Source organism: Artemia franciscana, chromosome 10 (genome assembly GCF_032884065.1).
Source record: "Artemia franciscana chromosome 10, ASM3288406v1, whole genome shotgun sequence".
Lineage (NCBI taxonomy): Eukaryota > Metazoa > Arthropoda > Branchiopoda > Anostraca > Artemiidae > Artemia > Artemia franciscana.
The window spans coordinates 8,268,772-8,285,894 of record NC_088872.1 but is presented as its reverse complement, the minus strand read 5'-3'; the positions used below and the strand labels follow the sequence as shown (position 1 = coordinate 8,285,894).

Genomic DNA, 17,123 nt, shown 5'->3' with positions numbered 1-17,123 from the left:
CCACCCTAAAAAGAGCAAATCCGTTCCGATTATTTCAATCATGTATATAGGACTTGTGCCTATTTTTCCCACCAAGTTTCATCCCGATCCCTCCACTCTAAGTGTTTTCCAAGATTTTAGGTTTCCCCCTACCAACTCCCCCCTCCCCAATGTCACCAGATCCGGTCGGGATTTCAAATAACGGCTCTGAGAAACGATATCCTTCCAAACATCAAATTTCATTGAGATCTGATAACCCGTTCGTAAGTTAAAAATACCTCATTTTTTGAGGTATTGAAATAGTTCTATTTTTCTATTTTTTCCGAATTAACGGGCCCCCCCACTTCCCCAGACGGTCAAATCGGGAAAAGTGCTTACCTGGAAGTACCTAAAGTAGCAAAACCGGGACCGACAGACCGACAGAATTTGCGATTGCTATATGTCACTTGGTTAATACCAAGTGCCATAAAAAGCAATGGGATCATTGACCAGGTTTGATTATTTCTCAAGGGACGTCATTTAGGGCAACTGAAAAAGGAAGATCTTGGTAAGGAAAATAATTGTAAGGACAATCTCCGCGTCTTTCCTTTATACCAGTTCTGATGAACTTGAGACAAAACTTCTTCTTTTGCCTCGGCTTGTCTTTTGTCATAATGAAAGACATAACGCTAAACATTTTCAAAGGTATGGTAGAAATGGATGACCTTATCAAACAGTTCGTGGTAACGAACTGTAGTAAGGAGCGACCCGGCTCAATAGTAACCAAAACTCTAAAAAATTGAATTTTGATATCAATAGCTTCATCAAAAGAATCGCATTTTGATGCTGATTTTAAATATATAAGTTTCATCAATTTTAGTCTTACCAATCAAAAGTTACGAGCCTGAGGAAATTTGCCTTATTTAAGAAAATAGGGGGAAACACCCCCTAAAAGTCGTAGAATCTTAACAAAAATGACACCATCAGATTCAGCGTATCAGAGAACCCTACTGTAGAAGTTTCAAGCTCCTATCTACAAAAATGTGGAATTTTGTGTTTTTTGCCAGAAGACAAATCACGGGTGCGTGTTTATTTGTTTGTTTGTTTTTTTCCCCAGGGTTCATCGTATCGACCAAGTGGTCCTAGAATGTCGCAAGAGGGCTCATTCTAACGGAAATGAAAAGTTCTAGTGCCCTTTTTAAGTGACCAAAAAAATTGGAGGGCATCTAGGCCCCCTCCAACGCTCATTTTTTCCCAAAGTCAACGGATCAAAATTTTGAGATAGCCATTATGTTCAGCATAGTCGAAAACCATAATAAATATGTCTTTGGGGATGACTTACTCCCCCAAAATCCCTGGGGGAGGGGCTGCAATTTACAAACTTTGACCAGTGTTTACATATAGTAATGGTTATTGGGAAGTGTGCAGACGTTTTCAGGGGGATTTTATTTTGTTTGGGGGTGGGGCTGAGGGGAGGGGGCTATGTTGGAGGATCTTTTCTTGGAGGAACCTGTCATGGGGGAAGAAAAATTCAATGAAAAGGGCGCAGGATTTTCTACATTACTATAAGAAAACAATGAAAAATAAACATGAAAACGTTTTTTCAAATGAAAGGAAGGAGTAGCATTGAAACTTAAAACGAACAGAGATTATTACGCATAGGTTCTAAAAATACTTTAGCATAAAGAGCGAGGTATTTAGGAGGAGATATATACCTCGCTCTTTATGCTAAAGTATTTTTAGTAATTTCAACTATTTATTCTACGGCCTTTCTGATTCAGGGGTAATTCTTAAAGAATTGGGACAAAACTTACGATTTAGTGTAAAGAGCGAGGTATTAACGAGGGTACAAATCCCCTCGTATACATAATAAAAATATAAGATTATGAAAGTTTGTTACGTAAGTTAATTCTTAAGTTACCTATATTTTTTACTAATAAAAACGTTCGTTAAAAATTAGAAGTTCTAGTTGCCTTTCTAAGTAACCGAAAAATTGGAGGGCAACTAGGCCTCCTTCTCCACCCCTTATTTCTCAAAATCGTCTGATCAAAACTAAGAGAAAGACATTTAGCCAAAAAAAGAATTAATATACAAATGTCATTTTAATAATTTATGTGCGGAGAGCCAAAACCAAACATGCATTAATTCAAAAACGTTCAGAAATTAAATAAAAAAAACTATTCTTTTTAGCTGAAAGTAAGGAGCGACATTAAAACTTAAAACGAACAGAAATTACTCGGTTTATGAAATGGGTTGTCCCCTCCGGAATCCCTCGCTCTTTACGCTAAAGTTTGACTCTTTGCCACAATTCTACTTTTTAAAACAATTAAAAGCTTTAGCGTAAAGAGCGAGGGATTGCGGAGGGGACAACCCATTTTATATACCGAGTAATTTCTGTTCGTTTTAAGTTTTAATGTCGCTCCTTACTTTCAGCTAAAAAAATTAGTTTTTTTTATTTAATCCATGTCAAAATCCAAAACCCAATCATCACCGCTATAATTTTCAATTTGTTTGTTTCGTTTTATCTCGGCTTGTCTTTTGTCATTATGGAATACGTATTACCTAATCATTGTTCAAAGGCGTGGTAAGCATTGATGACATTATCCATGTCAAAATCCCAAATCTAATCATGATCGCTATCATTTTCAATTTTGACACGTTCTGATTCTCAGTGTCCAGATTGGGTTTCATTGATTTGCTCACATGCTCGGTTTCAAATGTCTTCTAACCACGTATGTCTTTGCCCTTCATTTTCATTTTTGACTTGCTCACATGCTCGGTGTCGCATGTCTTCTAACTACATGTCTAACTGCATTTTAAACTGCATGTTGAAAATGAAGAGCAAAAACACACGCCAGCAGCACCGTATATATATATATATATATATATATATATATATATATATATATATATATATATATATATATATATATATATATATATGTATATATATATATATATATATATATATATATATATATATATATATATATATATATATATATATATACTAGCTGTTGGGGTGGCGCTTCGTGCCACCCCAACACCTAGTTGGTGGGGCGCTTCATGCCTCCCAAGCCCCCCTGTGCGCGTAAGTCGTTACGCGCCATATTAGTTACGCGCCATTGTAGTTGTGTCCCTGTGTCCCACCTGTGAATAGAGATAGATATAAATATATGTTTTTAACTACGTAAAACATGCGAATATACAATATTCTTCGCTGTCCCATTGTCTGTGCATATAAATAGATTGTCAGGTTTACTGACTCTTGAACAGGCAACATATAATTGTCCATGGGAAAAACAATCCGTATTCAGATCTCTACCTCATTATTCTAATGATGTGTCCCTGTGTCCCGGTCGTCATTTATATTCCCTGTGTCCTGGTCGTCATTTGTGTCCCGGTGTCCCAGTTTGTAATTTCTCTTTGAGTGTCCCGGTCGTCATTTATATTCCCTGTGTCCCGGTCGTCATTTGTGTCCCGGTGTCCCGATCTGTAATTTCTATTCTAACAATCCCTGTGTCCCGGTCGTCATTTATATATCCCGCCTGTGCCCCCGGCGTCCCTGTTGTAGTTGTGTCCCGGTCGTCATTTATATTCCCTGTGCCCCGGTCGTGATTTGTGTCCGGGTGTCCCAGTCTGTAATTTCTCTTTGAGGTTCCCGGTCGTCACTTATATTCCCTCTGTCTCGCTCGTAATTTGTGTCCCGGTCTGTAATTTCTCTTTGAGTGTTTTTTCTTTTTAGTTTTTTTTTAGTTTTTGACCTTTTTTCTTTTTTCAGTTTTCTTTTTCTTCTTTATTTTTCAGCGTCACTATGAAGTACATATCGACGAACCTTTGTTTTTTTTAACTTAAATCTGGTAGGCATTGATGACCTTATCCAAGTCAAAATCCCAACCCCAATCATCATCGCTATCATTTTAAGTTTTGATATGTTTTGACTCTCGCTGTCCAGGTGGATTTTCATCTAACTGCGCGGTTTTGCGTTCTTTAGCCGCAAGCCTGTTTTCTTGCTGTTCTTGTGATTCCCCGGCACGCTTTCTTTTCTTACTTTCTCTATCAGCTCCAAGCCTGTTTTCTTGCTGTTCTTGTGATTCCTCGGAACGCTTTCTTTTCTTGCTTTCTCTATCAGCAGCAAGTTTTTTGGCATAAACTCTTTGAGCAGCTTCCTCGGCTGTTGCCATTGTAGGTTCTTCAGTCATTTTACAATTAAACATTTTTCCGTGAACAAATGTCTTAAATACCGTTAATGACGTTTCTGTCATAGCAAAAATGACGACAACTAACTTCATGACGTCAGTCGACACAGAAACATGACGTCACCTGACAGACAGACACACAGACAGACAACTTATTTATATATATATATATATATATATATATATATATATATATATATATATATATATATATATATATATATATAGTTTTTTTTGGTTTTTTCTTTTTAGTTTATTCCCTCTTTTTAGTTTTCTTTTATTTTTTTTTATTTTTTCATTTTTTTCCTATTTTTTATAGAAGATAGTATAACGGACATACATAAAACTATATATATATATATATATATATATATATATATATATATATATATATATATATATATATATATATATATATATATATATATATATATATATATATACATATATATATATATATATATATATATATATATATATATATATATATATATATATATATATATATTTGTATGTATAAATTCCCCCGATAAGAAACGTCCCCTTCGAGGAAGATTTACCATTTAAACTCGGAGGGGAATCTTTTCAAAACATGTTAATCAACTGTAGATCTTAAATTTTAAACGAATTGTTAAACACCAAATTCAGAGGGCTTACTGCAAAAAAATCCTATAACTCCAAAATAAAGTTAAGATGACAAAACCAATAATTAACTAACCCTTTAATAGAATATACACACAAATTGAATAATTTGACCAGAAAGAAATAGCTGTCTAGAAATCTCCCACAATTTCGAGTAGATCTTCTGAATGACAAAGCAACTCGAGCAGCCTACATAACCACCCTATCAGACAAGATATCAGAGCTCACTTTAAATTTCCACTACCTTTGCCTAAAAATGACATTGACAACCAGGTGACTAGCACGACGTAAATGGTCTGTAATGTTGCTTTCTCTACACTAGGTGTCCAGAAAGATTACCAGAAGCCCTGGATCACAGATGAGATCATTCACCTCTGCAACGAAAAGTGCAAAGTCACCAATAAGCTTGACAGAGAAAGCAGAGACCGATACAAGCAGCTAAAAGTGCTGTACAGAAAGCAATACGCCACGTTCACCATACCTTTGTTAAAGAAAAATTTGAGCAGTGTGAAACGGCTTGTAAGAAATGAGCCTCTCACTTCGTGTACAGAAGAGTTAGGCAACTGACTAAAAGAAGGATCTGAGGGCTTGCTCCCTCCTTGACGAACACGACAACCGTATACAGTCCACAGATGGGATCTGGAAGATGCGGCTAGACGGCATAATAGTAAAATATTATACTGGCATGTTAATAAATTGAAAGGGAGTAGCCGATCCGGACTAGTCCCAGTTAAAGATAAAAATGGGGTCACAATTAGTGATAAGGAAAAAGTTAAAGAAAGATGGGTGGAACATTTTGAGAATGTGCTAAACCGAGATACAGTTGCAGGAAAAGATATAGATGAAAATGAAAAAGTTTGTGATACCTTGGATGTGAAGGAAGATTTGTTTAGTGAGGAAGAATTAGCGACAGTACTAGAAGGATTAAAAAATAATAAGGCCCCAGATGCTGATAGTATGATTAATGAGTTCCTTAAATATGGTGGCTCTGAGGTTAGGAATAAGCTACTGAAGATTATGAACATGATTTTTGAAAAAGGGGAAGTACCCAATGATTTTAGGAAAACCTTAATTAAACCACTGTATAAGAAAGGTGACAAGAGTGAATGTCGGAATTATCGAGGCATTAGTCTGGTCTCTGTAGGTAGCAAATTACTGAGTAATATGATACTTTTTAGACTGAGACATGCTGTAGACAAAGTTTTAATGGAAGAACAATGCGGTTTTAGAAAAGGTAGAGGATGTGTCGACCATGTTTTCACTCTTAGGTTAATAATTGAGAAGTCCCTTCGTTGTCAAACACCTTTGGTCCTTAGTTTTATCGATTATGAGCAAGCTTTCGATTCTGTTGATAGAACAGCGTTAACAAAGGTCTTATCGTTATATGGTATACCAGAAAAATACATTAAAGTGATTTGCGCTATGTACGAGAATAATACTGCTGCGGTTAAGGTAGGAAATGAGGTTAGCAACTGGTTTTGTATTAAATCAGGAGTTAAGCAGGGTTGTGTTCTATCCCCCTTTATATGGATCATTTTGATGGACTTCGTCTTAAGGAGCACAGGAAAGGCAATTGGAGACCATGGAATCAAATGGGGAGGAAGAACGCTCCTGGACTTAGATTATGCTGATGATTTAAGCATATTAGATGAAAGTGTGAGCAAAATGAATGAATGTGTCGACCATGTTTTCACTCTTAGGTTAATAATTGAGAAGTCCCTTCGTTGTCAAACACCTTTGGTCCTTAGTTTTATCGATTATGAGCAAGCTTTCGATTCTGTTGATAGAACAGCGTTAACAAAGGTCTTATCGTTATATGGTATACCAGAAAAATACATTAAAGTGATTTGCGCTATGTACGAGAATAATACTGCTGCGGTTAAGGTAGGAAATGAGGTTAGCAACTGGTTTTGTATTAAATCAGGAGTTAAGCAGGGTTGTGTTCTATCCCCCTTTATATGGATCATTTTGATGGACTTCGTCTTAAGGAGCACAGGAAAGGCAATTGGAGACCATGGAATCAAATGGGGAGGAAGAACGCTCCTGGACTTAGATTATGCTGATGATTTAAGCATATTAGATGAAAGTGTGAGCAAAATGAATGAATTTTTAGAGGTTTTACGAGTTCAGGGTGCTAAAATAGGCTTGAAAATTAATTTTAAGAAGACTAAGTCACTAAGGTTAGGAATAAGTGAAGATGAACAGGTCACCTTAGGTAACGAAAAGATTGATCAGGTTGGGAGCTTCAGTTACCTTGGTAGTATTATTAGTAAAGATGGTGGGAGCAGTGAAGATGTTAAAAGTAGAATAGCTAAAGCTCAGGGTGTTTTTTCACAGTTAAAAAAAGTTTGGAAGAATAGAAAGATAAGCCTACAAACCAAGATTAGAATATTGGAAGCTACAGTGATGACAGTGGTCAAATATGGCTCTGAAGCATGGGCACTCCGAAAAGCAGATGAAAATTTACTAGATGTTTTCCAGAGAAATTGACGGCTGACTGACCGTATTTTAAACAGTAGGTTGTACGAAAAGTGTGGTTCAATCCCGCTTTCTAGGGCTATAATGAAAGAAAGGTTGAGATGGCTAGGCCACGTTCTACGGATGAAGGATGACAGATTACCGAAGATTGTCCTTTTTGGCCAACCGTCTGGGGCTACACGGAAAGCAGGTCGTCCTTGTCTGGGTTGGGAGGATGTCATAAATAAGGATTTAAAGGAAATGGGAACTTCCTGGGAGGGTGTAAAGAGGGAGGCTTTAAATAGATTAGGTTGGAGGAGGAGCGTGCGTAGCTGTGTTGGCCTCAGGCGGCTTGGTGCTGCAGTGAGTTATTAGTAGTAGTAGTACAATAAAGCTGCAGCAGCTTATATAAGGAACTTGAACAAGCTTTTAATCTAGGTAATACAAAATATTTCTGGTCAAAAATGAAATTTAAATGATAATAAAACAAAGGTCCTATCAGATATCCCAGCGGCCGATGCTTGGTCAAGTTATTTAGAGAGTATAAAAGGGGAATGTATAGAATTAAGTAATGAAAATTGGAGCGATTTTGTTTTGTTCCCTATGAAGGGAAAAGGATTTTTATTTGGTAAGAAAAGTTTCGTCAGAAGAAATTAGGAAAGTTGTCAGGAATATGAAAGGAAGGTCTGGACCAGGAACAGATGAAATACCAGCAATCAAACAGTTCGTGGTAACGAACTGTATTAAGGAGCGACCCGGCTCAATAGTAACCGAACCTCTAAAAAATGGAATTTTGATACCAATAGTTACATCAAAAGAATCGCATTTTAATACTGATTTTAAATATATAAGTTTCATCAAGTTTAGTCTTACGCATCAAAAGTTACGAGCCTGAGAAAATTTGCCTTATTTAAGAAAATAAGGGGAAACACCCCCTAAAAGTCATAGAGCCTTAACGGAAATCACACTATCGCATTCAGCTTATCAGTGATCCCCGCTGTAAAAGTTTCAAGCTCCTATCTATAAAAATGTGGAATTTTGTATTTTTTGCCAGAAGGCAGATAACGGGTGTGGTTATTTGTTTGTTTTTTGTTTTTTGTTTTTTTCCAGGGGTGATCGTATCGACCCAGTGGTATTATTATGTTGCAAGAGGACTCATTCTAACGGGAATCAAAAGTTCTAGTGTCCTTTTTAAGTTACCAAAAATTGGAGGGCACCTAGGCCCCCTCCCACGCTCATTTTTTTCCCAAAGTTACCGGATCAAAATTCTGAGATAGCCATTTTATTCACCATAGTCATATAACCCTATAACCATGCCTTTGGGGACGACATACTCCCCCACAGTCTCCGTGGGAGGGGCTGCAAGTTACAAACTTTGACTAGTGTTTACATAAAGTAATGGTTATTGGGAAGTGTACATACGTTTTCAGGGGGATTTTTTTTTGGTTTGGGGAGGGGAGAAGTTGGGGGATGGGGGTTACGTGGGAGGATCTTTCCATGGAGAAATTTGTCATGGGGAAAAAGAATTTCAATGAAGGGGGTGCAGGATTTTCTAGCATCATTTAAAAATCAATGAAAAAATAAAAATGAAAAGGTTTTTCAACTGAAAGTTAGGAGCAGCATTAAAACTTAAAACGAACAGAAATTGTTGCGCATATGAAGGGTTCACCTCTTTAAGCTAAACTATTTTTAGTAATTTCAACTATTTATTCTACGGCTTTTGTGATTTAGGGGTTAGTCTTAAAGAATTGGGACACAATTCAAGCTCTAGTGTAAAGAGCGAGGTATTGACGAAAGGGTGAACCCCCTCATATAGGAAATAAAAACATACGAATAGAGAAGTTCGTTACGTAAGTTATTTCGTAAGTTACGTATATTTTTTTACTAATAGATAACTTCGAAGACTACACTGCCTTTCCATGACGAAAGTAAAACAGTTCAAAATAGGGATGATACATTTTTATTGACAGTAAATAGATATAAAATTATTTAACTGGATATTTCGAACACATATACAGTGTTCATCATCAGTAGTAAAACTCTGATTGACTGCTGATTTTACTGCTGATGATGAACACTGTATATGTGTTCGAAATATCCAGTTAAATAATTTTATATCTATTCACTGTCAATAAAAAGGTATCATCCCTATTTTGAACTGTTTTACTTTTTTTACTAATGAAAACGTTCGTAAAAAATAAAAAGTTCTAGTTGCCATTTTAAGTAATCAAAAAATTGGAGGGGAACTAGGCCTCCTCCCCAGCTCCTTTTTTTCTCAAAAACTTCCGATTAAAACTATGAGAAAGCCAATTAGTAAAAAAAAAATAATAGGCAAATTTCGCTTTAATTATTTATGTGCGGAGAGCCAAAATCATAACATGCGTTAATTCAAAAACGTTCAGAAATTAATATAAAAGCCCAAACCTTATACAATCAGTCGTCAGCTATACGGTGTCGTTGAAAGATTTCCCAGCGCGTGATTGTATGACGATTTTCCTTGCCCTTGGTGCAAGGGCAAGGTAAAAACTTCCAAGATTTGAATGATTTTGATAGAGTTGAAATAGAGGGTTGATATAGATGCTTCAATTAGTTACAATTTTGTTCTTTTCCGGTTTTTCAATTGAGAAGACCAAGCAAAAGGTGTTCCCATATTCTAGTGGAGAAAGTGCCCCCCAACCCCGTTCAATTGGCATCACTGGTAGAAGTATTGTAAAGTTGTTTTTTTTTACAGTTTTTTTTTCAATTTTTCTTTTTACCCTGGAGCCAACTACTCACTGAGGGCGTTATCCTTAAGGAGACGTCCTTTGATTCCTTCAAATGAAGTTTGATAAATGTAAAACATAGAAACTAAATGGATCAACGGAATAGTTGCATATCGGATGCTTAGCTTAGCACTGCTAACATAGTAAAAAAAAGGCCAGAAACATCAACGCTTCTGTTTATGTGGAATTTAATGGAAGGAATAAAGGTTAGAGTAATGCTTCAGAGGTCACGTTCTAATGAGACTCATAAATCTAAAAAATTATTGCATGGACCACTTTCTATTTCAAAATCGCAGTTGAAGCCCTTGTTGTGTAATTCTTTTTCGCAATCCAACGTCATGATAGGTAAAATTTTTAGCACCTTAATCAAGCAGTTCGCGGTTGTTGGTAAGGAGCGACCCGGCTCAATAGTAACCTTAACTCAAAGAAACAGAATTTTGACACCAATAGATACATCAAAAGAATTGTATTTTCTTCTGATTTAGAATATATAAGTTTCATCAAGTTTAGTGTTATCCATTAAAAGTTACGAGCCTGAGAAAATACGCCTTATTTCCGAAAAAGGGGGAAACACCCCCTAAAAGCCATATAATATTAATGAAAATCATACCATCAAATTCAGCGTATCAGAGAACCCTACTACAGAGGTTTCAAGATCATATCTGCAAAAATGTTGAATTCTGTACTTTTTGCCAGAAGAAAGATCACGGATGCGTGTTTATTTCTTTTTTTCCTAGTGGTGATTGTATAGACCCAGTGGTCCTAGAATGTCGCAAAATGGCCCATTCAAATGATAATTAAAAGTTCTAGTGCCCTCTTTAAGTGACCAAAAGGTTGGAGGGCAGCAAGGCTCCTCCCACGCTCATTTTCCCCCAAAGTCACCGGATCAAAATTTTGAGATAGCCATTTTGCTTCGCATAGTCAAGGAATCTAACAACTATGTCTCTAAGGATGACTTAACCATCAACAAAGAAAGGGAAAGGGCTGCATCAGGGCATCACCATCAAGGGAAAGGGCTGCATCAGGGCATCACCATCAAGGGAAAGGGCTGCAAGTTTTAAACTTTGGCTATTGTTTACATATAGCATCGGTTATTAGGAAGTTTACAGACGCTTTCATGGGTGATTTTTTCTGGTGAGGGCTGGAGGGGTGGGTTCGGGGGGATGGGGTTATGTGGTAGGATCTTTCCATGGAGGAAGATAATTTTTCATGAAGGGGGCACCGGTTTTCCCAGCATTACTTGAAAAAAGCTCAGAAATTAAATTTAAGAAAAACTAGTTTTCTCAACTGAAAGTAAGGAGCAACATTAAAGCCTAAAACAAATAGCAATTATTACGTATATGAGGGGTTTCGCCCCCTCGTCAATACCTCGCTCTTTACACTAAAGTATTTTAGTACTTTCAAAAGAGCTATTTATTCTAATTAAACAACCTTTGTGATTCGGGGGTCATTCTTAGAGAAATGGTGCAAAATTCAAACTTTAGCGTACAGAGTGAGTTTCGGCGTACAGGGCCGAAATCCCTTACATACGTAATAATCCCTGTTCGCTTTAAGTTTTAATGTTTCTTCTTACTGAAAGTAAGACTTGTTTTTTTTTTATTTAATATAAGAACTTGTTTTTTGTTGTTGTTTCTTTTTTTAATATGAGGAAAGAAATAACGACCATTACATTAGAACGCTATGAAGTGGCAGGACTATCAAACAGTTCATGGTAACGAACTGTAGTAAGGAGCGACCCTGCTCAATAGTAACCGAAACTCTAAAAAACGGAAAATTTTGATACCAATAGCTACATCAAAAGAATCGCATTTTAATGCTGATTTTAAATAAATAGGTTTCATCAAGTTTAGTTTTACCCATCAAGAGTTATGAGCCTGAGAAAATGTGCCTTATTTGAGAAAATAGGGGGAAACACCCCTTGAAAGTGATATAATCTTAACGAAAATCACACCATCACATTCAGCGTATCAGAAAACACTAACGTAGAAGTTTCAAGCTCCTATCTACAAAAATGTGGAATTTTGTATTTTTTGCCACAAGACTGATCACGGATGCGTGTTCATTTGTTTTTTTTTTCCCCCAGGGGTGATCGTTACGACCCAGTGGTCCTAGAATGTCGTGAGAGGGCTCATTCTAACGGAAACTGAAAGTTCTAGTGCCATTTTTAAGTGACTAAAAAAATTGGAGGGCACCTAGGCTCCATCCCACGCTCATTTTTTTCCAAAAGTAATCGAATCGAAATTCTGAGATAGCCATTTTATCCAACATAGTCGAAAGACCTAATAACTATGTCTTTGGGGATGACTTATCCCCCACAGTCCCCAAGGGAAGGACTGCAGGTTAGAAACTTTGACCAGTAAATACATATAGTAATGGTTATTAGGAAGTGTACAGACGTTTGCAGGGGGATTGTTAGGTTGGAGGAGGGGTTGCGGGGAGGAGGTTATGTGGGGGAACTTTCCATGGAGGAATTTGTCATTGGGGGAGAGAATTTTCATGAAGGGGGCGCCGGATTTTCTAGCATTTAAAAAAAACATACAGAGAAAATAAATATGAAACAGTTTTTTCAACTGTAAGTAAGGACCAGCATTAAAACTTAAAACAAACAGAAATTATTACGCATATGAAGGGTTCACCTCCTCCTAAAACCTCACTCTTGATGCTAAAGTATTTTTAGTAGTTTCAACTATCTATTTACGGCCTTTGTGATTCATGGATGGGGGCTAAACTTAAGCTTTAGTGTAAAGAGCGAGGTATTGACGAGAGGGCAAACACCCTCATATACGTAGTAAAAACATATGAATATAGAGTTTCGTTACGTAAGTTACGTATATTTTTATTAATTAAAGCGTTCGTAAGAAAATAAACGTTCTAGTTGCCTTTTTAAGTAACCAAAAAAATTGGAGGGTAACTAGACCTCCTCCCCCGCTCCTTTTTCCTAAAAATCGTCCGATAAAAACTATAAGAAAGCCATTTAGCCAAAAACATAAATTAATATGCAAATTTCCTTTTAATTATTCATGTGTGGAGAGCCAAAATCGAAATATCCATTAATTCAAAAGCTCTTTACACTAAAGTTTTTTACTGTTTTAAAAAGTAGAGTTGAGAGACAGAGTCAAACTTTAGCGTAAAGAGCGGACTTTGAGGAGGGGACAGCCCCTTTCATATACGGGGTAATTTCTGTTCGTTTTAAGTTTTAATGTCGCTCCTTACTTTCAGTTAAAAAAACTGTTAATTTTTTATTTAATACTTAAAAGATTGAATACTTGATGCATCTTTCCTTGTGTCAATTCGTTGAAATGTAGGGGGCTGGGTAATTCATTTCTCAAGACCTAAGGGGCCAATTTTTTGTCGTTAGAGATTTTTTCAATACAAATACCGAGAAAAGATATTTTCCAAATTTATCGAGCAGCTAAATTAAGGTCATTATCAATAAAATTACATGTTTTATTTGGGCAATCACATTGAATAATCCAAATAATACTGAACAGGAAATACTTAAAAATTTTAAAGAAAAATCTTTCAACAGTGGGACTCGAACCCAGTAACTATTTCCTGCTAGAGTCTGAATTCTTTGTAAACCCTACCTAAATATAGGTGACTCACATTAACAGGAAAGCGGAGGCAGTACCATAAGGGAATTTTTCCCAATAGTGGGATAAAACATCTTTCAGTTACGTTTATATGAGCCAATCTCGAGAACAAAACAAGAGATGACAATTTTAGATTGTCACCCCTCCTCTTTAATCTTAGAGCCACAGATGCGTCAAAAGACGTGACTCATCAAGGCTCCTTAGATGATATTAACGAATATAAATTTCATAACTCACATTGAACAACTTTTAAAAATAGTAATAATATCACACATATCTTAAACTGATGCAAGGGGTGACTTCAATCGACTGAGCACAGCCTAAAGCTTCACTTCCTTAAAACAAGCATTTTTGGCTTAGGATAGCAATCAATTCGGAAAAATCAACCTTATGAAATAAACAAGGGATACACATTTGCTAACATACATGTGTAATATACACATTACACATTTGCTAACATACATGTGTAATATATACATTGCACATTTGCTAACATACATGTGTAATATACACATTACACATTTGCTAACAGAATTGGATAGGGATCCATCGCTTTGACATGTACCGTAGGCGGCTTTATCAACATTCGCTTTTTCTGAAGCCACTAGTTCCTCCAAAGGGGCAGGAAATTTTGTTTGCCCAACTCCATCAAAGAACATGTCTATGGTTCTTGGGGCACGTCTTTTGAGTTTAAGGTCACCTTTGGTAAAATTAAAAACTTTCAAAAACTCTAGAGATCAAGTGACTCCAACCCCCCCCCCCCCCTCCTTAGGACCAACAAGAAGGTGGCTATGTTACAAAAGAACCTGTATCAAAACCTCGGTGGGAGGGGGTGGCAATGATATGAAGGGCCGAAATACCCCCCACCTCAAATGGTAACCCTGCCCCTCTTTATTTTTACAGTAACAAGCTCGATAGTAGAGCACCTCTTCACCAGCGTTTTTGTCATCTGTTATCGATGAATAAACAATGATATTCTGCAATTTTCTGGGGGCTTTTAGTTGTTGTCAACAAGTGTGACTCACTTTAGGATACTTAAAAACCTGGTGTTAAATGATTTATACAGACATTATAAATTTCAAATTTTCCAGTGGGTATACTTCGCAAGCGTATATACACAAGTAAAATTAACAAGCATTTCGTGGTAACGAACTGTAAGTTAGAAGCAACTCTGTCCAAAAGTACCTGATATTCTAAAAAGGGCAATTTTTATAACAACAGATACGTCAAAAGAGTTTATGTTGATTCCAAACACACAAAATTTATCAACTCTAATGTTGCCCATCAATAACTATGAGCTTGTAAAAATTTGTCTGATTTTCGAATAAGGAGGAAAACACCCCCAAAAAGTCAAGCGATCTTGACGAAAATCGGACATCGGATTCAACATATCACGGAACTCTACTGTTGAGGTTTCAAGCTCCTATATACAAAAATGCGGATTTTTTTTTATTGCCAGAAGAAAAATCCCAAATTCATATTTTTTGTTTGTTTGTCGTTTTTTCCCCAGGGGTGATCGTAGCAAACCAATGGTCCTAAAAGATCATAAAAGGACTTTTTCAAACGGAAATCGAAAGTCCTAGTGTCCTTTTTAAATGACCAAACAGATTGAAGGACAGTTAGTCCCTTTTTTGCCTAAACACACCCGATCAAAATTTTGAGATAGCGATTCGATTCACATAGTTGAAGGGTCGAATAACTTTGCCTTTGGGGATGACAGAGCTCCCATAGGCCCTAGAGATAGATCTGCAAGTTACACAACTTGTCCATTGTTCACCTTTAGTATTTGTTATAGGTAAATATACGGAATCTTGTTTTTTTTTGGGGGGGGGGGGGAGGAGAAGTTTCCCGGGGTATTTTTCCAGGGAAAATATTACATTTGAAGGGGAAGGGATTTCAAGGCATTATTTGAAAAAAGTCATAAAATTAAACAAAAAACAGGTTTTTCAAATAAAATTAAGGAGTAACATTAAAACTTAAAACGAACAGAAATTTTTTCGCATATGAGAGGGTTGCCCCTTCCTCAACCCTCGCCCTTTACGCTAAGTTTGAATTTTGTCACAACCCTTTGAGAAAGACAACTCAAACAATCAAGGTGCTGAATTTGAATGACAAGCATTTCTAAAGAACTTTAAGACTTCAGCGTAAAGAGGGAGGGTTGAGGAAAGGGAGTCCACCTCATATACGGAATAATTTCCGTTCGTTTTAAGTTGTAATGCGTTCCTTACTTTAGTAGCTAGAAATGTTAGTGAAAACACCTCAAAATTGGGAGAAGAGAAAAGGATTTTATACAAGAAGATTCCAAGTGATAAATCTTACAAGAACAAGAGGAAAGTAAGGAAAGTAGCGAAGAGATTAAAGTATGAACTCAGGAGATGAAAAAAGTAGGCGTCGGATAATATTGCTAAAGATTTATGAACTGTTCTCAATTAGTCAAACAGTTCGTGGTAACGAACTGTAGTAAGGAGCGATCCGGCTCAATAGGAACCAAAACTCTAAAAAATTGAATTTTGATATCAATAGCTACATCAAAAGAATCGCATTTTAATGCTGATTTTAAATATATAAATTTCATCAGGTTTAGTCTTAGCCATCAAAAGTTAAGAACCTGAGAAAATTTGCCTTATTTAGGAAAATAGGGGGAAACACCCCCTAAAAGTCGTAGGATCTTAACGAAAATTGCACCATCGCATTCAGCGTATCAGAGAACCCTACTGTAGAAGTTTCAACCTCCTATCTACAAAAATGTGGAATTTTGTATTTTTTGCCAGAAGACAAATCACGGGTGCGTGTTTATTTGTTTGTTTTTTTTTTTTTTTTTTTTTTTTTTTTTTCCCAGGGGTCATCGTATCGACCAAGTCGTCCTAGAATGTCGCAAGAGGGCTCATTCTAACGGAAATGAAAAGTTCTAGTGCCCTTTTTAAGTGACCAAAAAAATTGGAGGGCATCTAGGCCCCCTCCCACGCTCATTCTTTTCCCAAAGTCAACGGATCAAAATTTTGAGATAGCCATTTTGTTTAGCATAGTCGAAAATCATAATAACTATGTTTTGGGGATGACTTACTCCCCCACAGTCCCTGGGGGAGGGGTTGCAAGTTACAAACTTCAACCAGTGTTTACATATAATAATGGTTATTGGGAAGTGTACAGACGTTTTCAGGGGGATTTTTTTTGGTTTTGGGGGTAGGGTTGAGGAAGGGGGCTATGTGGGAGGATCTTTCCTTGGAGAAATATGCCATGGGGGAAAAATTCAATGAAAAGGGCGCAGGACGAATGTGGTCACTTTAGAAAAAAACGTCAAATTAAGAGCTTAACATACAATACTGGGTGTTCGGAGCCTCTCTATTATGGAGTATAATTTGAAAATAACATAACTATACGAGCGATAAAACATATATACACAACCATAACTCAACTAACGAAAGAACCGCTAAGAGATAACACAACTATAAAGCGAAAACAGGTGAAAACTAACGGGAAAATAAACGAACTAAGAGGTGGAAGGGGCCCAG

General features: G+C 36.7%; 1 protein-coding gene across 1 annotated transcript in view; it reads right to left on the bottom strand.

The window, feature by feature from the left end:
- Positions 1–353: 353 nt before the first annotated feature.
- The window catches only part of LOC136031732 (uncharacterized), a 182,602-nt gene continuing 165,832 nt past the window's right edge, over positions 354–17,123 (bottom strand). Inside the window, exon 16 of the mRNA XM_065711440.1 lies at positions 354–507. The gene's annotated coding sequence lies outside the window, so the exon portion shown is untranslated. The remainder of the gene's footprint in view (positions 508–17,123) is intronic.